Here is a 22,108-nt window from a genome sequence, read left to right as displayed (position 1 = left end):
CTCCCAAAGCTATTCAATACACCGCGCTGTTTGGGCACACTAAGGATTTCTTCTCGCACTCCCCTGGGGATGCGAAGAGAAATCCGACCAAAGTGCCGGGTGCGCGGCTGTTTTTCTGCATAGTGTGGCGCTAACAGCCGCGCGCCCGGCACTTTGGTCAGAGAACGCCGGTTACCGCGCCTTAACACCCTTGTTAAGGCCCGATGAACGCGATAACCGGCATTCTCCGACCACACAGCACACTGAATTGAATAGCTCCAGGAGCTCGCTCCCGGTACTATTCAATTCACGTTGAATTGAATCGCCCCCTTAGTGACTACTACAATGTGTGATTGTGCAATTACTGAGGTGTCTGGATAGAGCACCCATGTTACCCTACTGTAACTGATCCAAATCTCTAGAGTGTACAGTAGAGATGCGCGCTGCCCCACGTGTTTTAGTTGTGGATCTGGATTCATTGCCATATCTTTTGGTTTGGGTTTTGGATCTGAGCTTACATTTGTTTTTAAATTGATAAAAAGTCTTTAAAAACAGCTAAAATCATCAGTGTGATCTGTTAAAATTACTTTGTACTGTATGTATGGAAACCGAATACAACAATGGGCCCTGCAAGGTGTGCTCTAAAACACCAACTGACAATGAGGTATTGTGCAACGCGCAATTACCGCATATCTAAGGTGAGTGCAACTCAATGCACATAAAACATCATGTCTATCACTTTGTTGCACACAGTACACTGTGCCTGTACCTGTGAGGATAGGAGTGCCAGAAGGTGTCTTCATTCTAGTACCCTGCACGTAACAAACCCGTGCAGTTCCTATTTCCTGCCTGGGGTGTCGCTTTCTGCTCTGGTGCTTCTAGCACACTCTGGTGTGTATATCAGAAGTTTGTTGTGCCAGCTGAGTGTGCTAGAAGCACCAGTGCAGAGAGTGACACCTCAAGCAGGAAAGAGGAACTGCACGTGCTGTGCCCGGAGCAGGGTTCTAGAATGAAAACTACCAGAATGGCATCCCCATTTTCCATGAACTTGGTGGATATAGATGGATAAACTCCCTTTATACCTGGCTGCAATTTCTGTTCCTCCAACACTGTTCCTTCTGGATCGACCCACCATACATTAATAATAACATGGAACATACAAGATGCTAACACACGACATACCTCTTGTGCGGGTAGACGTATAGCTGAGGGCAGGCTTATAGATTATTAGTTCTTTGGTTGAGTGTTCCGTAGGTTGCAAGCGGCATGGTAGCCAATAGCTGTAATTGACCAAAGATCGACATCTCACAACACAGATGATATAATAAAGCTGTAGGTAATTATTACTGTTACATCTGTTGATGTATGTACAGTATAATGGGCCATGTGGATGGAGGGTGTTGCGAAATTTAAGATTGTATTTATGATTGTGTACTCCTACTTTATACTGTACCCCCTTTACAGCGCCACTAATGCTTACCACCAGTTATATTCTAAGCACAGAAGTATGATAAATTAGATGAATGCAAGAATGGCACCATTGGGTCTGTTCTTGTCCAGGCCCTACATGCGTGAAGTTTGTATGTTTTCCCTGTGTATTGGGGTGTCCTCCTAGTGCTCCGATGTCCTCCCACAATCCAAAAACATACTAGTACTCTAGGTACATCGGCTTCTGACATGAGTACATGTGATAGGGTATATGGGGCCTTATTCAGAGGCGGTCGTTAGATGCAAGCAGTCGCTCTGAATCTGGGCGGCCGCTTGCATCCTAAACGACCACCTCCTTGTCGATTGTTAAGCTGTGGGTTAACACTCACAGCTCTAATGACCAACATGGGTGATGGTCGCGATGGTCAAGACCATCGCCACCATCGGGGCTTATGACCAAACCCTAGGGTAGGGTAGGGTCTGGGCACTCGTAACCCCCAGGGAGCTTCCTGCTCTGTTCGAGCAGGAAGCTCCCCACTGACATCAGCAATGATGTCAGTGGGGCCGCCCCCAAACGGCAAGCGTTCCGACTGGAACGCCTCCGTTTGGCTGGGCACGCCCCTGGCCCGCCCAGCAAACCTGGCGAGTTGTCACTCAACATCGACAGCTCGCCCCGTCTGCTACGAGACCCCTAACGACGGAGCGCCCGTCGAGCAGCTGTCAAGTAGCTGACAGCCTGCCGGGTCCGCAGCAGCAGGAGCAGCTCCCGTCCTGCCTTCCTGCTGCTCTAGTGAGACTCCGTGTTCAGAGGAGCTTGTGGTGAGCCCTGATTGGTGGAGCTCAGCACATGTTCATCTGACCCCTGCAGGGGGCGGGGCTACAGCAGCATGTCGTCGAGGAAGAAGTCAAGAAGCTGCAGGATCCACATTAAGGTAAGAGAGGTTATATCCCAGTTATGTCTATCACCCTCCCTGTATGTATGTATGTATATATGTGTGACCATGCCTGCATGTGTGTATGTATGTACTGTATGTATGTGTGACCATGCCTGCATGTGTGTATGTATGTACTGTATGTATGTGTGACCATGCCTGCATGTGTGTATGTGTGACCCTGTATGTATGAATGTATATGTGTATGTATATATGTAACTATGAATATGTGACCCCGTCTGTATGTGTGTATGACTATGTGTAACCCTGCCTGCTTTATGTATGTTTGTACGTGTGACCCCGCCTGCCTGTATGTATGTATGTGTGTGTGACCCTGCCATGTATGTATGTATGTGTGTGTGTGTGTATATATAATATATATATTATGCAGTAATTATATTATATAGCACATACTGGGTTGTTGGTTTTTTTGGGGGTGGGGGGGTGCGGTTGCATGCTCGTGCTCCGGGCACCCTGGCCACATGCTGCACCTCTGCTTGCACACTGTCGTTTTATAGAACAATAGGTGCTTTTCAAGCCATTTCCCTGCACTGGACCCATCCTACCACAGTCGGCCTCCTGGTTACCCTCATTGCAGAGCAAGGGGCTTCCAGATCCTTAAAGAGTCCCTCCGCCATCTGCTGCTGTCCCAGGATGCCTGTTATCTCCCCGTCTCGCCTGATTCTTCGCATGAGAGCCCACTCTCACAGTGCAGAATTCGGATGGCTCGATTGCTCTTACCTGCCAGTTTGTACTTCAGCTTTGTTGCACTGGCTGGGGAGTGTCTAGGATTATTGGCTGATAGCCAGCAACAGTTATCTAAAAGAGGGGGTAAAAATGACCTGGGCTTGTTGGAGGGGCCCCGTGGGAGCCCGTGTCTGCCCCAACCCTGTAACACTTCTTTCTTGTCAGCAGTAGCAACCTCTCTTCCTAGCCCAGCACACGCTGCTGTGTGCAGGGCCGCAGGGGGTCCAGGGAGGCTGCTGCCGCTGAGCAGCGGCGGTCTCTCTCTGCCTGTAGAGCGACAGAGAGGCAGAACAGAGACTGAGGGACAGGCAGGACAAAGAAAGGCGGAAGAGTAACAGGGACGGGGTGCAAGGGGAGACAGCGTAACAGAGGAGGGGCAGAAAGGTGCTTTTTAGAGACCATGTAGCAGGAGAGAAAGATATCAGAGAAAAATGGAAAGACTGTCAGGTAAAGCAATGAGATATGGGGAGGGGGGGGAGGTGATCTGGTCATAATCCCGACAGTTGGGATGATGGTGTTTAGAATCCCGGGCGCCAGCATAAGTACTGGGATTAGGGGAAGGGTTAAGGTTAGTCTTTAGGGGGAGGATTTGGCACTAAGGGGGAGAGAGTTAGGTTTAGGGTGCGGGGGGCAGGTTAGGTGTAGGCACCAGGGAGGGAGTGTTAGGGTAGGAAGAGGGGGAGGGTTAGGATACCCCGTCGGAATGCCAGCGTCGGGATACTGACAACCGGGATCCCAAGCTTCGGCATCACATACCCAACCCGGGGAAGAAATAGCATGCAAACAGAGCAATGGAGTAAGTGGGGGAGAGATAACAATACCCCAGGTAAGGTTGGGGACAAATGCTGGTATCATATATGTTTGTTTGGTATACAGCTGGTGGGCACAGCTAGGAATTATTGTTATCAGGTGGGACTTATGCCATTATCACCAGTTTGCTGCATTGATCCTAACCATTATGACAGAAAGTTTCCAAGCCCTGTACTCAAGGCACCTTTATGCTGGCCATACACCAGACCATCTTACCACCAACCAACCAACTAGTTGGTACAGTAGGTTGGAATGATAATCCGGTAATGCATGGGAGTGAAATTGCTCCCAGGTTCTCTCCCTATCTCCTTGTTTGCTCACAGATACTACACCAGGTCTGCTCACTTGCTCCATGTCCACTCACCAACACCAGGTCCACTCACTGTCTCCATGTCTGCTCACAATCTCACTGTCTGCTCACTGTCATCAGGTCCGCTCACCATCTCCATGTCCCCTCACCAACAGCAGGTCAGCTCCCTGTCTCCATGTCCACTCACCAACACCAGGTCCACTCACTGTATCCATGTCAATTCACCAATACCAGGTCCACCCACTGTCTCCATGTCTGCTCACAATCTCATTGTCTGCTCACTGGCATCAGGTCCGTTCACCATCTGCATGTCTAACACCAACAGCAGGTCAGCTCCCTGTCTCCATGTCCACTCACCAACACCAGGACTGCTCACTATCTCCATGTCCACTCACCAACACCACTACTGCTCACTATCTCCATGTCCACTCACCAACACCACGACTGCTCCCTGTCTCCATGTCCACTCACCAACACCACGTCCACTCACTGTATCCATGTCAATTCACCAATACCAGGTCCACTCACTGTCTCCATGTCTGCTCACAATCTCATTGTCTGCTCACTGGCATCAGGTCCGTTCACCATCTCCATGTCTAACACCAACAGCAGGTCAGCTCCCTGTCTCCATGTCCACTCACCAACACCAGGACTGCTCACTATCTCCATGTCCACTCACCAACACCAGGACTGCTCACTATCTCCATGTCCACTCACCAACACCACTACTGCTCACTATCTCCATGTCCACTCACCAACACCAGGACTGCTCACTATCTCCATGTCCACTCACCAACACCAGGACTGCTCACTATCTCCATGTCCACTCACCAACACCAGGTCAGCTCCCTGTCTCCATGTCCACTCACCAACACCAGGTCCACTCACTGTTTCCATGTTAATTCACCAATACCAGGTCCACTCACTGTCTCCATGTCTGCTCACAATCTCATTGTCTGCTCACTGGCATCAGGTCCGCTCACCATCTCTATGTCTAACACCAACAGCAGGTCAGCTCCCTGTCTCCATGTTCACTCACCAACACCAGGACTGCTCACTATCTCCATGTCCACTCACCAACACCAGGACTGCTCACTATCTCCATGTCCACTCACCAACACCAGGTCAGCTCCATGTCCATTCACCAACACCAGGTCCACTCACTGTTTCCACGTCTGCTCACCAACACCAGGTCCGGTTACTGTCTCCATGTCTGCTCACAATCTCATTGTCTGCTCACTGACATCAGGTCCGCTCACCATCTCTATGTCCACACCCCAACGCTAGTTCGCTCTTTAACTTCATGTCCGCTCGCCGACTCCCATGTCCGCTCACCATCTCCATGTCTGGTCACTGGTGGCTTGTGGCAGTAACATGAGAGAGAGGCCCTTCACTTCGTAACACGTTAAGACTGTACTGTACATGATAACAGTCTGATCTCAGAAATATGCTGACACTTTGACAACACCTGTTCATTTTAGGGTGCCAGCTGACCAGGAACATAAACACTATGAGGATAATAGAGGATGATGATAATAATAGTATAAAATAGATATTTGAAAGAAAGCATCATTAAAGGCTGATTCTGATCTGGATACATCTGCGGCAGCTTTGCCGCTCGGCCACCGTGACCTTACTACCTTATGCTAAGGCCGGTATCCACACGTCTATCCCGACGTCTGTCTCGATGTCTACTGCTGCACTGTCCACTGTTTTCCTGTCCACAGCCATTATTATTAGTATTGGGACTTCCACCCAATGCTGGGTGCAATAGATCCATCAATGACAGGCTGTCATCACATCCACACGCACCAAACGAGGACAGAAGTTGGCCTACACAGACACTCCCCTATGCATCCACACAGTGACCGTCCAGTAATAGCCCTATCACTCAGAGAGAGATCTGCCAATGGACGGCTCAATCGGAATTAGTATGATGTACCGCTGGCCGCATCCTGACAGCGGCATTCCGGCAAGGGTGAAAATCCCGATCATAAATTAAGGTAAGTATTGGTAACCTTTCTAACCCCTCTAACCCTAACCCTCCCCCCGGAGGTGCCTAACCCTAACCCCCCATTCTCCTAGCCTAGCCCTCCCCCCCGCGGCTGTCCGCGCCTGGCTTACCTTCGATCGGGACACCGGGCTCCCAGCGTAGGTAAAATGACAGGCGTCGGGATTTCGATGCCTGTCATTAGACCCTTGCCGGGATTAGACAGTCGGTATACCGACGGTCGGCATTTAGACGGTTGGCATCCCGACTGCATACCGATCAATCTGTGTCTATGCACTGATCACAAAGCTATATTGTGCCAATGACTCCATTGTACAGCTAGTGCCATAAAATGAAGGAGAGATAATTATTTCCAATTGTGCTCACTAGTACTATGTAATGTCATTATAGCTGGAGCCTAGCTTGTCTATGAGGGATTATTTTAGTAGGGTTTATAAATGTGTCACATTTTAGCTTCCTATGTATCTATGATTGTAACTGCAATTCAGTGATGTGTAAGTGTGTTACTAGAATGGACTGTGAGGTGCTTTAACTTTCACTTATTCACATTTTCAGGTGTATCCCCAATCCCAGTGGCAGATTGATCGTCCGGGGGCTGTTCCAAGGACTGTGCGCCATACACTTGGCGGACAAGTATTGTGGGCCTGCAGTATATATGGTTCGTAAATTACTTTTATTTTTCCTGTACTGTAGTTACTGTTGTTCAACCAGCACGTTCCCTATATCTTATCCTACTGTACATACTGTAATGTCATATTGTGCTGTAAACACAAGGTTACAGTATGTGCCGCTCACGGCTATTAGACGTGTCTGTGATCCATTCCTGATAGCCCTAACGTGGCATTGAGCACGTCCTACAGAGGACACATTATTCTCACTCTGTTCCATTACTTGGTTGGACATTTACATATAAATTGTTAGGAAAAAAACAAATGAGTTAAGTGCTTCAGTAAGCCCATACTTTCATCCTCTGCTTGTGGGTAATTATGAATAAAAATAACATTTGTCAGCCTAATTCTGTTTATAGAAATTATTGTTTTCTCACTGGTTAAACAATAGATTGTTTGCAAAGCTCTGTAATACACAAAACCGAGCTTGTGGTGATATTTCCATGCAGGTACAGTAACTGGTGTGAATGGGAGATACAGCCTAGAACGTCATATATTTTGGTTTATTCTCAATTTCATTATCTAGAAGAGTTCCTTTTAAACTCATCCGTTTGTGTATGAGTTCCATCATGTCACACAAGAAGGGTGGGCCCAGTACGGGATGACGGCATTTGGGATCACGATGGTCAGAATCCCGACAGGGTTAGGATACCGACACTTCTCTGTCGGTATTATGACTGCAACCCCATAAGAATGGTGATGATGCATGCAGGGCCGGCTCTACCATTAGATAACTTTAGCCAGCTGCCTAGGGTGCTGGGATCTGGGGGGGTGGGGGCAAAGAGTTGGCCTATCACAATATTAAATACAGTATGTCTCTAAATGCAGGTGACGGCTGTGGAACTTCTAAGATGCCGCCTACTCGCTTTCACCCGAGGGGCTAGAAATTGGGTCATGGTGGCGGTGGGGGAGGGTGAGCCCGGTTCAGTAGCCTGAAGTTTGTCCTAGGGTGCCGAGATACCTTGTATATGACCCTGGATGCATGGAAGATAGCAGCAGCTGAGCAGAATGCTATACAAATGACACAAGGGGTTTCTTAGCCTGGAGGTCACTAGATACAGGAAATATGTGTGGTTTAAACATATTCTTAAGGTGTGTAATGGGATAAACTCTATTTACATCAGTTCATCTCCTGAAGTTTGCTCTCTTATGTTTCTGACATGAAACCTATAGGTCTGTTTATCAACAGGTGGGCTGTTATCATACAGAAGAGGGCCTAATTTGAGGAACTTGTTGTTGAGACCAAACCTCAATTTCAGCATGGAGCAGTATGCTACATGGGTTAGGCCATCAAAAGTGCGGTGTTATCAGGGTAGCACAATGCCAACAAGTTCCTTCTTTCAACGACAGATGAGGTTGCTGAAAAATGAACACACCCGAATGTTGGGGTTCTGAGTCGAGCAGAGTCCAAGCTCAGATCACTTTGGGGTTCCGAGTAGAACCGAGTCTCCAACTCTGGTCTTCTCGCCACATTGGGAATTTCACGTGTTTTGGATTGCATGGAAATCTCTCCCTCATGGTTTCAGGTGCGTAGAGGTGGTCAAAATTGACTTAAGAAATCCGAAGCCGAACCAAAACACTCGAGGGTGGTTTTTACAAAACCAAAACATACAGATGTGTCCTCATACATCTAGCCTCAATACAATAGGCCACGCAGCGCGACTTGCCTGGCGTCAGTGAGCCACCAGATCCCGCGCTACTCTGCTAGCGTCAGGCATATTTTTTTTGTTTTGCCAAAAATACATCTGTCGCACTGCGATGTGACTAGGACGCACCAGCAGACTGTGCTGATTAATTTGATTTGTGATACTTGTATATCTGTGTGCCGCTGGAACATCCAAACATTCAGCCGGCAGCCTTTATAGTACTCCAGAGCATCCTGAGGATGCTTCCAGGGTGCGGCTGTTCTAACCGTCGCCAGCAGCCCCTCCCCTCGACATGATGTCATGCGATTGGGGTGTGCGGCCAGCACAGGGTGTCGCAAAGCCTTCTTACAGCGCTTACTGCTGTGCCCCACTTCCGCTTTATGTACACAGTGCTTTTGCATTGTTGGTATGACAGTCCTTGTGACTGCATGTTCATGATACACGATTTATTTATGAATAGCAGGTAGCTTTGTATCAATGGTGGTGCGCTAGACGATTTCTCGAACCATATGCTGAATTGGACATATCGCGCCGACCTCGTGGTCATTCCATCTGCCGTGCATGCATGGCCGATGGAGTGACCCGGCTGCCGATGCCAGGAAGGTGAATGATGCAGGTGAACGATATATTGCGCCGTCGTACCATTGAGCATCATATTGGCAGGTCGACTAGTGTGTACACAGACTATTTTTACTAAAATAAAGTGAAAAAGGTTGTTTTGTGTTTTCACACCCTTTTCAGATTATTTTATTGTCACTTATAGTTATTAGAGGGCAACTGGAGTAGAATTCGTAAAATTCTACTCCAACCCCTAATTATCACTTATTTTTAGTAAGCAGATCATATTTCCCATAATTGTAATGGGAAATGTGATCTGGCCAAAGTTACTAAAAATTAAATGTGAAAAAATACCGGGGTAAGCCCTGTAATAATAACACCATCTGGAGGTGGCGTTATCCAGGGTCTCCCCCGGTTACCGGACTCTGGCTCTGCTTTAACAGGCAGAGCAAAAAAACAAACAAACCAAAAAAAACTTACCTGAGTCCGGAGGCGGTTATCGGTGCTCCGGTGATGTCCTCCAGGGCTCCGGTCAGCTGGTATCCTATCCTGCACTTTGACCCGGTCAGCTCCTGAATTAAACAATCACAGTGGAGGATGGGAGATCAGCTGACCGGAGCCCAAGAGGACATCACCGGAGCACCTATTACCTGACCGGAGGTAAGTAGAAGTAAGAGGGGGGTGTGTGTGGGGGTTTAGCGGCGGCCGGTCGCTGCAAGCGCAGAGCCTTGTCAGTGTATTTTTTCCGAAAAAATACAGTGATAAGGCTGCGGAGGGGATTCGCAGGGACGCAAGCCATCGGGCTTGCGACGAGACCCTGCGGTAGGGTCTCGTGGTCGCAAGCCCTGGAGTGATTTTGGCTCTATCAGAGCCAAAATCACTCCCACTGACATCACTAGTGATGTCAGTGGGGCCGGACCCAGATGGTAGGCGTTCCCATGGGAACGCCTCCGTCTGGCAGCCACGCCCCCGGCACGCCCACCAAAGGGGGCGTGCTGTCAGTCACCATCGACAGCACGCCCCCTTTGGTGCGAGACCCGGAGCGACAGCTTGGCTGTCGCTATGCGGGTCTCGCGCAGGCGCACGACGGAGCTCCCTCCATCGTGCGCATGCGCATTAGGGCACCATCGACCCGCTTGCGAGAGTCCTACGCTCGCGAGCGGGTCTGAATTAGGCCCAGAGTTTTATCGCAAGCTCTGTCCCTGCAGGGGATTTTTAATAAATCCCTACGATATTGCCTGAATTCGCAATGCGGTAATATCACACTACAACTGCATTTTAAATGCGGATTGTAGTCAATAGAGCCCTAAGAAACCATTGTGCACCACTTCCCAGTCTTTAAAATGTAAGACCAGAAGTGCAGTTATTCACAGCCCGGCTGTTTAGTTGGTCTGCTCAGTCCCCTGAGTATGGATCGTATCTGGCTATCCTTGCCCCATAGGGCCCGGGTTACATGGCACATTTGGAGCTCGAAAGGGTATACATTTAATAAACCTATTGTATTGTGTTTTGTTTTTATACCGCTCTCTGTCATGGTGTTTAACCAGAAGAGGTGAGACTTTTGGTCTGAAGGGTAGTGACACACAGGTGCCAATAGTTTGGATGATTAGCCTGGCTATTTAAGGTGGTTTCTGGTTTGGGTACGTTGGCTGATTGAGAAACTGTTCCATCACTTTTGCTGTGCCCCAGCACTGATAAGCTGCGCGTTAATTCTGTAAGTTTTTATTTGAAATTCCAACACGCGTATGTAGTAACCTGTAAACTTTTTCTTTGCAACATTTCTGTAACTAAACCTTGTAATTCTTTAGTAAATAAAATATTATCTATTAGTCTAATTCATAAATTTTTCCAGAACCCAGTCTTTGAGCATTCGATTACATCGCTCAGGTCACTCTATAACTGTTAATGATTGCTAGAAGCGTGGGGCGTACAAACTAACAGCAGGAGAGTTTCAGCCATTGAGCTTGCGCAATTGTGATAGAAGTTTTGGGACCTGTCGCTCCTTTGTGTATTTCAAGAAAATAAAAATTCTGTGATCATGCGCAAAGAAATCAGATTTTACCATACAGCATATGCATTAATGGGCGGTTCATATAAAAACTCCCTATATATCAAAGTACAAAAATATAATATAATGCAAGAAATGCTCAAAAACCTGTAATCATGAAGTCATAAAAGAGATAATCACCCTAATGTCTTGGTGAATATGCAAATCCTTTCTTCTGTGTTTCTTAAAAATGGGGTTCAATCGATACCAATTGTCTTAATTCAGATGCATCATATGGAGAATTATTCAACATATATATTCAGCCAAAGATATTAAGTAGTAGATGATGCATATAAAAAAAGAAAAGAAAACCACTAGTGCAGACACCTTTTTACAGGTTAAAGGTTTTTAATTCTTTAAAGATGAAATCACAATTTAAACAGTAAAACAAACATAAATCACATCATGTGTATGAAGACATCATATACTCATCAGGCTAGTTCTTATTAGAGTTGTTCCCAAACTTACGGATACTCCTCAATCCCTCAGCCAGTCCAGGTAAGTATGGTCCCACACAAAAGCCAGTGGTTAATGCAGCCACTCCGCTTAACGCGTTTCAATTCTTAATCGGGCCTTCATGTGTTTTGTGTTTGTTTTATTGTTTAAATTAAGACCATAGTTGTGTAACCAAACCATTAAAATGTTTTCTTTTGTGGGGGCCCCAAAAAACCAAGCCCTTCAGCCACAAAAGTGTCGGTCCCTGTGGCTGAAGTGCTTAGTTTGTTAAACTGTGCATGTCCTTTTTTAATATACAACGTAGGGACAGGTGGGTGGGCACAAGGACAATTCCATTGAGCACTGGCGGTACTACTAGGTGCAGGTGGTTGTGGCTGCTATGGGGCCCGGACTGCCTCTGGGGCACAGCTCTACCCCTGCACCTAGGGTGCCAGGCCAGCCATGGTCACATCCTCTTTCAGCAGCAGTGTGCTGGGCTGTGCAGGGCAGGCATATCTGCTTTCCCAGTTGGCTCCGCTTCCATCTTTAATGGGAGAAGGCATGGTCATGATTCAGAGATATCCCAGCCAGCTCAGCATGGATCCTCCCAGCATCAGTCAGTGAGGAGAGATAGAGCTGACTGGGAGAGGAGATGTGCCTGCCCTGCGCAGCTAACTGCTGAAGGAGGACGCGAGCATGGAGCTGGGGTAGGTTGCGAAGGGGGAGGGGGGAGTTTGGTAGGAGGTGCGGAGGGGGGGAGCTATTGACCTAGAAATGTTGCCCATGAAAATGTTGCTATAGGGCCCCCTAGGTCTAGGTTCACGCCTGCTATCATGCACCACTTTTCATTGTGGGCTTTGCCAAGATTGTGTGTGTGTGTATTTGAGAGGCAGTGTATATGTACTTACTGGGTATTTTGTCCGCATGAAGATAAGGTTACAAACCTCCATGCAATTATTACCACTATAATCCCGTACAAGGAATGTGAATAGGCATCGGGATTTCAACGCCTATCTTTAGTCCCGTGTCGGGATTTCCTGGCTGTAGTATCATGAATACATGCCGTTATTTCCTGCAAAAGTGTCCTTTTCCACCTTTGGTGAAAGTGAGTTTATTGCGTGGACTGATTACATTTGACAGGAGTTCCGAGTTGCTGTTTTATCACCAGTGCCCACTGTAAATAGGTCACAACAGTTACAGCTGCCAGAATATTTCCTGGTCATTTCATTTTCCCACTAACCAGATGACCCCTTTCCGATTGTCACTATCCCCCGCAAGGGACCGAGATATACTGATATTTCCATATTTTAACAGACCTCAGAATACATTATTGTTTAAGCACTTTTTTTTATTCTTTATTACATATGTTTATAGTATTTGAAAACATTAAACTATGAATATAATATACCACTTAATGGGACATGAATAGGAATTGGTGGAACCCTCCTTCCATCGCCCCCCTCAACTCTGCAGCAACAAATACGTTAAAGATCGTACAAAACTAACCCGTTAAAAGCTTTTCTCTTGTTGTGACTTTCAGGCTTTCACTTTCCTCCAGATACGGAGACAGACTGCCGCGCAAGTGTAAAGTGATGAATAATACAAAGTCAGCTCTTACTGAGTGCAAACACAGAGTAACCTCTTCTGACAAAAATACATCTGTCACTCACTGCAAGAACAGAACTGTATGGGGAAGGAAATGTGTCCTTTTGGTCTCTTTGCCTCTAGCTGTGCACAAACTTGTGTATTGTTATATGAAAAGATTTCTGCAAAGTAACTCCCAAGCCACTGCTATGGGCAGAGTGCCCCAGGTTAGCAGTGGCACCTCTGGAATACTTTAATAACATTTGGTCCTTGATCTTGTATGTGGACTGAATACCCTGACCTGTGGCAATTTCACTCCCTGATACCTCCTTTCTATATATAACTATTAGGCAGGGGTGCATCTGTAACGGGTGCAGTGTGTGCGGTGCACACGGGCCCCTGGGTCCAGGGTGGGGCCCACACCGTACCCCCTGCACTCATACTTTTTATACTTACCTCTCCGAAGTCCCAAATCGGCCGGAGTAGCGCTACACAAAACGCCAGGTTTGTGTAGCGCCCTGCGGTTTGCGCATGTGCGATAGGGAAATCGCTGGGAAAATGGCAGCCCCACCATTTTTGCTGTGTCCTGCACATGAGTAGTGCCCGGCGTCTACTGCTGCTGTCAGTTTACTAGCGGCTGCCGGAAAAAGAGGAGGGGGCCACGTACGCGGAATGCACACGGGCCCCCTCTTCTTTTAAGACGCCCCTGCTATTAGGGGTCCTCATTCTGCTTCAAATCATGGACTGTCCTGAGAAATAAGCTCACCCGTATTGTTTGTTTAATAGATGTGGGATATCAGGTTATCTGTCTGTTTTGCTGCTTGAGATAACCTCCAATACCATGTATATATATATCTATATATCTATACAGTATATCTTCTACTGCATAAACGCTGCTTGGTATAGGTCAGTGTCCTGGACAACTTTTCTGTATTAGGTATAGACAGAGAAAATGTTTTTATCAATAGCTTTTAGTTTTATTAATTAATTTTTTTTGAAGTGTTGGGTACAACAGTGATACATCAGATCCTCTTAGTATTTAGGAATAGTGCAAGGATCTGCCATCTGATTTATCAGACAGTTTAGTTTTCATGTATTAGGGTATTTTACTATATTTTGACTAGTGTTTATCCTCATGGTCTCATTGTACAGTATCTAATAGCAACCAAACAGAAAAAATGTTTCCATCAGTTCACTACAAGGCCTCCTAATTAAAGTAACCATATGATTGCTTAAGGCCCCCAGACACTGTGCAATTCAAAGTTGGTAAAATGTGTTGTACGATTGCCCTTGAAATTCTTCCCTTGAAATTTTTCAGAAGATGTGGTGAAATGGTGTACGATTGACCGTTACCATCATAGGATAAGATGTGGTGAAATGGTGTACGATTGACCGTTACCATCATAGGATAAGATGTGGTGAAATGGTGTACGATTGACCGTTACCATCATAGGATAAGATGTGGTGAAATGGTGTACGATTGACCGTTACCATCATAGGATAAGATGTGGTGAAATGGTGTACGATTGAACTTTACGATCATAGGATAAGATTTGGTGAAATGGTGTACGATTGACCGTTACCATCATAGGATAAGATGTGGTGAAATGGTGTACGATTGATCGTTACCATCATAGGATAAGATGTGGTGAAATGGTGTACGATTGAACTTTACGATCATAGGATACGATGTAGTGAAATGGTGTACGATTGATTGTTACGATCATAGGATAAGATGTGGTGAAATGGTGTACGATTGACCGTTACCATCATAGGATAAGATGTGGTGAAATGGTGTACGATTGACCGTTACCATCATAGGATAAGATGTGGTGAAATGGTGTACGATTGATCGTTACCATCATAGGATAAGATGTGGTGAAATGGTGTACGATTGACCGTTACCATCATAGGATAAGATGTGGTGAAATGGTGTACGATTGATCGTTACCATCATAGGATAAGATGTGGTGAAATGGTGTACGATTGAACTTTACGATCATAGGATACGATGTAGTGAAATGGTGTACGATTGATTGTTACGATCATAGGATAAGATGTGGTGAAACGGTGTACGATTGATTGTTACGATCATTGGATAAGATGTGGTGAAATGGTGTACGATTGACCGTTACCATCATAGGATAAGATGTGGTGAAATGGTGTACGATTGACCGTTACCATCATAGGATAAGATGTGGTGAAATGGTGTACGATTGATCGTTACCATCATAGGATAAGATGTGGTGAAATGGTGTACGATTGAACTTTACGATCATAGGATACGATGTAGTGAAATGGTGTACGATTGATTGTTACGATCATAGGATACGATGTAGTGAAATGGTGTACGACTGACCGTTACCATCATAGGATAAGATGTGGTGAAATGGTGTACGATGATCGTTACGATCCTAGGATAAGATGTGGTGAAATGGTGTATGATTGAACTTTACGATCATAGGATACGATGTAGTGAAATGGTGTACGATTGATTGTTACGATCATAGGATACGATGTAGTGAAATGGTGTACGATTGATTGTTACGATCATAGGATAAGATGTGGTGAAATGGTGTACGATTGATCACTACCATCATAGGATAAGATGTGGTGATATGGTGTACAATTGATTGTTACGATCATAGGATAACATGTGGTGAAATGGTGAACGATTGATTGTTACGATCATAGGATAAGATGTGGTGAAATGGTGTACGATGATCGTTACCATCATAGGATAAGATGTGGTGAAATGGTGTACGATTGATCGTTACCATCATAGGATAAGATGTGGTGAAATGGTGTACGATTGAACTTTACGATCATAGGATACGATGTAGTGAAATGGTGTACGATTGATTGTTACGATCATAGGATACGATGTAGTGAAATGGTGTACGACTGACCATTACCATCATAGGATAAGATGTGGTGAAATGGTGTACGATTGATTGTTACCATCATAGGATAAGATGTAGGGATGTGCGCCGGACCATTTTTGCCGGATTTGGATTTGGTTCTAATTCGTCGTCCGGCTTTGGATTTGGATTTGGATTTGCCAAACTGCGGTGACTGGATTTGGATTTGGATTTGGATTTGGATTTTTTTTACAAAAATTGACAAAAAAAGCTAAAATCACATAAATTGGTCTTTTTTTCTTCCTAGAGTATTATTAACCTCAATAACATTAATTTCCAGTCAATTTAGACCATATCACAGCTTATAATATTGTTTTCAACATTATTGGCCAAAGGTTGCAGTGAGCTGACTGGTTACTAAGCGACAAAGCAGCAGCACAATGACACAGACACCACAGTATAAAGCACATCTATGACACATTGCCACACAGCAGTGGCAGAAATGAAAAGTAGTGCACCCACCCAGTGGGTACGGCCAGCAGAGTCACAGTACTTGTTTACATAGTGGGCTACGGCCCTAGGAGTCACAGTGCACAATCTTATTCACATTACACCGCACATAGGGCCTGATTCACATTACACCATAAAGTAGTGTCTCTTATTTATGTTACGACACACAGTAGTGCCCCTTTTACACAATGCCCACAGTAGTGCACCTTTTACACAATGCCCACAGTAGCGGTGTCCCTTACACAATGTCCCCAGCAGTGGTGCCCCCTATGCAGTCCCCTTAGTAGTAGGGTCCCCTATACAGTGCCCCCAGTAGTATACCCCCAGTAGTATGCCCCCCATTAGCATGCCACCCAGTAGTATGCCCCCCCAGTAGTATGCCCCCCATTAGCATGCCACCCAGTAGTATGCCCCCCATTAGCAGGCCCCCCCAGTAGTATGCCCCCCATTAGCAACCCCCCCAGTAGTATGCCCCCCCATTAGCAGCCCCCCCAGTAGTATGGCCCCCCCAGTAGTAGGCTGCCCCAGTAGCAGGCTGCCCCAGTAGTAGCCCCCCTGTAGTATGGCCCCCCTGTTGTATGGCCCCCCCAGTAGTAGTAAGCCCCCCCAGTAGTATGCCCCCACAGTAGTATGGCCCCCCCAGTAGCAGGCCCCTCAGTAGTATGGCCCCCCCAGTAGCGGACCCCCCCCAGTAGTATAGCCCCCCCCCCCAGTAGCAGGCCCCTCAGTAGTATGGACACCCAGTAGCAGACCCCCCCAGTTGTATAGCCCCCCAGTAGCAGACCCCCCCAGTAGTATAGCCCCCCCAGTAGCAGACCCCCCCAGTAGCAGACCCCCCCCAGTAGCGCCCCCGGCCCTTACACAACTTTCACAAGTTAAAAAAAAAAACTTACTTGATTCCTGATTCCCCGCTCCCGTGCCGTCCGCTCTGCTGAGCCTGTCACACACTGCGGAGGGAGCCGGAAGACGGAGCTCATGTGTGAGCTCCAGCCGGCTCCCTCCGTGCAGCAGCCAATGAGAGTCTGTGTGACTCTCATTGGCTGCTGTAACAAACACAGCTGCCGCTGGCGGCTGTGTGTTTGTATCTGTGTAGGGCAGAGCGCTATCACAGCGCTCTGCCCTACACAATAGGAGACCTGATGACGGATTCTCTAGTGAGAATCCGACATCAGGCGGCCGCCGTTCGGCCCCGAACGGGGATCCGAGTCAGGCGGTGAACACCCGAACAGGGTTCGGGTGGACTCGGATCCCCAATGTTCGGAGCGGTTCGGATTCCACAGAATCCGAACCGCTCATCTCTAATAAGATGTGGTGAAATGGTGTACGATTGATCGTTATGATCATAGGATAAGGTGTTGTGAAATGGTGTACGATTGATTGTTACGATCATAGGATAAGATGTGGTGAAATGGTGTACGATTGTTACGATCATAGGATAGGATGTTGTGAAATGGTGTACGATTGATCATTATGATCATAGGATAAGATGCATAGAAGTGTATCACATTGTACTCAAAAGATCGTAGATCTCTCTGCAAAACCATCTGATCTGCGATCCAACTAGAGGATGGCGGGGACGCGCATCGGGGTCGCAGAACCCACAAAAAACACCTATTTTCATACGATTGGTCTGTACAACCCGTCAAAACTGTCCATATCGGGTAAAAAAATCGTATGGGCACCATTAGTGTTCATAGACTTAAAATTAGAGATGTGCGGTTTGGTTTCTCTGGATACTGAACACACCCAAACTTATGGGTTAAGAGTTGAACCGAGCCCCGCCTTTGGTCTTCCTGCCATGTTCAAATTTAAAAACAAGGCAAAACTTCTTCCTGTCATTGGATCTCGCGTGTTTTGGATTGCCTATTAAAGACCATTCCTCATGAGCGGGTGCCAATTCACTCTGGAGACAAAAAGGAGAGGGTGTGGGTAGTATAGGGGCACTTTGTATACTAAATAGAAAACTATTAAGAGCACTGAAGGCGGGGGCACTGTGTACTGTGGGCTGGTCACAGCACTCTGTGAGGCACAAAAAAAACCATACAGTAGGAGTGGACTGAAGCACTGTGTTGTCTATTGTTACTACAGTAAATAAACATCATCATTAAAATTAGGGTGCCACCCGGCTTATACACTGGGTACTGTGAGACAGTTTGTTGTGTGTTCAGGCACAGTTTTAAATTTTTAATATAACGTCGTAGGGTGCCACCCAGTTTATTATAGGGGTGCAGTGAGGCAGTAGTTTGAGTGTTCGGGGTCTTCAGACACAGTTTAAAAAAATTTAATAGCAACCTTGTGTGTTAAAAAATACAATATCATTAGGGTGCCACCCTTATACTGGGAACGATGTGAGTCATATATGGATCAGTCGATAGAAGAATAGTAGCAGCAACCCAATACTAGTGCTGCGGCTGCTGGCAGCTGTCATGGTAGTACTTCAACTTCTGCTAATGGTGGTTCAAGGTTAAATAAAGTTTAAGAAAAGGCACCTGAAATCTTAACAATATTTCACAATGTTAAGGAAAAACATCACCTTTAATAAGAAAGGGAAAAATAACTGCTGAAAAATGTAAAGTTGTCAACATTCCATACACCACATGCAGTGACAAGGAAAGGCTCAGGACATGGCCTTTCTTTTTCAAGTACTGGTCCAACTACTGATGTTTCATGCCTGTTGTGAAAGCCAGGGAAAAACATAGTCAGGCATCTTCTGAAACCTCAAATGCAACACCTTCTCACTCTAGGGAGTATATTAACTAAAGTGCAGTTTTATTGAAGTGGAGGTGTTACCAATAGCAATTAATCAGATTCTAGCTTATCTTCTAGAAGGTGCTAGATAAATAAGTAGAATCTGATTTGGTTGCTATGGAAAATACCTCCACTTCTGTAAAACCGCACTTTTATTAAATATACCCTCAAGTCTACATGTATCCTCTTTAATACAGACAAATCAGTTCACCAAAACAAAACTAAAGCTGAATAACAAACTGTGTATTCAGAAATTCCTGAGGAGAGCCTAAGGATGTCCATGAATCCTATGTGTGAGTCTGACATTTCTGATATTGTAATCTTAGAGAAGCCTCCTTCCACCATTTTAGCACCCTCTGAAATTGTGGGAATAAGCAACATGGTGACATAGAATTTAAAGATGCTACAGGGAGGGGGAATATTTGTGTAACTAACACTAATGAGGATGTTGATGATGAGGATGGTGTTTCTGTCAAATAAGTCAAGCACCAGTGGTGTAGTAAAAAGAAGGCCATTGTCATAATTGGGCAAATGACCGTACAAAATACCTATTTTGTCTGGAATAATTTTTGCCCAGATTCTGACAACATTTGTCAAGCCATCTGTATCGTTTGTGAAGCCAACGTATGTAGAGGTAGGGACGTTGATCACCTAGGAACCAGCTCCCTGTTATGTCAATTGCAGTAAGATCATGCAAAGTTTTTGGAAAAATCTGATAAAATAATAACAGTCCAGCAGCACCTAGCTCCCAGCTCTCAGCTAGATCCCAGCTCATGCAATCTCCATCTCCAACGCCTTCATCATCAATCTCCTCATTAATGATCGGAGGTAGTCCTCCTGCATCCAATTTGCGATGGCTAACTGACTCCCATATCCAGCATTCCTCAGATTAATCCTTGCATGCTAGGGGTGCATCTTCATCCAAGAAGGGGACCAAATAATTAGTTTCAAACAACAATTGACTGTGAAACAATTCTTTGCAAGAGGAAGCAAGTATGAAAGCAGCCATCCAGTTGCTCAGCAGATAACGGAAGCCATGATGGTTATGCCAGCCTTTGATCTGCATCCAATATCGGCCATCAATGCATGTGGGTTTTAAACAGTTAATTGAGGTTCTGTGTCCCCGCTACCAAATTCCATCTCAAGTCCATTTTATAAAAACGGCAAATCCTCTCCTGTACTGGGACGTGAAAAAAAAATAGTTCTTGGCATAGAAAATGCCCTTGTACCCACTATCCATTTAACCACAGATATGTGGACAAGCAGTACTGGTCAAACAAAAGATTACATATATGTGATAGCCCACTGAGTGGGTGTATTACCTTCAGCTGCTGCAGTCTCTAACACAACGCCAGCTCATTCAAAGGCAGGCTACTTTCTGTATCAGCTACTTCACTAGTGCCAACCTATAAGGAAAACTCATAACTGTCATAGCAAAAAGGACTCTCAGGATTTGTCGTAACATTGTGAGAGTATTACAACGTGGTGAATTTAAACACATCCCATGTTTTACCCTGACAATAAACTTTGTAGTTTAACATTATTTTAAAAAAGAGAGGGGAGTGCAGGATATGCTGTCTGTGGGCAAAACATTTTCTGGACATTTTTGGCATTCAGCAACTGCATGTAGAAGCCTGCAAGAGCAGTTTACAACATCTTGCTTCAGTTGCCTTGCCACCAACTGAAGCCTAAGGTAGTGACCAGGTGGAATCCACCACTTATAAGCTTGAGCAAACATTTTTTATTGGTTATTGCTGTAACACAAAACTAATGGGCAACACATTTTTACCCAGAATTATTGTGGTATTTCACAAAATCTAAAATAAATTAACAGTATTGTGGAGCATGTTTAGTATTTGCTACTATGAACGAGAAGATACAAGGCCTCTCATTTTTAATCAATATTCTTTTTACCTGCCTTCCACTACATACCCCACTTCCATTTCCCTGTACTGCCCTCGGGCCTTTGAGCTTGTTCCCCTCATACTCAGACTCTGCTGCACCTCGTATGGCCAGCTTCTCTTGCAACCCCTGTAAGGAATCCTAGGCTATTAACATTGTATTCTTTTATGACCTTTTCTTAGTTGCTGCAAAACAGTTCTAGCAAGGCCGCATCTCAATTTTAATATTTTTAATTATTTAATAAATATATCTTCTTTACCTGCCTTCCACTACATACTTCACCTCCACTCCCTATACTTCTCTTTGGCCTCTCTCCTTCATAGACAGACTCTCTGGTGCACCTCATAAATGTACTAGAGGGGCTGTTACTCAATTAGAAAGGGGGTGGGGGTGGTAGTATGGCCAGCTACTTTTGCAATCCTTTTATCCTTTTCTTAACATTGTATTCTTTTTTTCTGGCCTCAGAAGCTTACAGTAGATCACCTCTCAAATGTATTTTTCTCAGTCAATGTTTTTACCTGCCTTCCACTACATACTTCGCCTCCATTTCCCTATTCTGCCCTCGGGCCTCAGTCTAATGTAGTTCTTGATTAATGAAAACATTCATTCTATGGGGTTGTTTAGTTTATTAAATTGCCTTCCTGTCTGCCACCACTGTGCCGCAATCTTTCATAGATGTGCTATATTCTTTTAAACTGCCGTGCATTTATGCCGCTGCTGTGTTGCTTAGTTTAGCCAGCCAGCCTTTGGCCCGTGTTAAACATTGATATGTGGAAACAGAGTATGGGTGGTGCCAAAGGGTTCCCTATACCTGCAGCCCAGGAGAGAGGGGTTTCCCAAACCCCTAGAGGGACGTGTATAAGAAAATAGGGTTCTTTAGTGCTGGTGAGGGTAAAATAAATAGGAAATGGTTTCCTACTGTAGACCATGTC

At 45.7% G+C, this 22,108-nt stretch overlaps 1 protein-coding gene across 2 annotated transcripts in view; it reads left to right on the top strand.

Moving 5' to 3' along the window:
• LRRC4B (leucine rich repeat containing 4B) overlaps nucleotides 1-22,108 on the top strand; it is a 369,551-nt gene that overhangs the window by 137,511 nt on the left and 209,932 nt on the right. For both annotated transcript variants that reach the window (XM_088453020.1, XM_088453019.1), the window contains one exon: nucleotides 6,773-6,875. The gene's annotated coding sequence lies outside the window, so the exon portion shown is untranslated. The remainder of the gene's footprint in view (nucleotides 1-6,772; nucleotides 6,876-22,108) is intronic.

The sequence above is a fragment of the Taudactylus pleione genome, unplaced genomic scaffold (assembly GCF_031769625.1).
Source record: "Taudactylus pleione unplaced genomic scaffold, aTauple2 ptg000563l, whole genome shotgun sequence".
Taxonomy (NCBI): Eukaryota; Metazoa; Chordata; class Amphibia; order Anura; family Myobatrachidae; genus Taudactylus; species Taudactylus pleione.
This window is presented reverse-complemented; position numbering and strand designations above follow the sequence as displayed.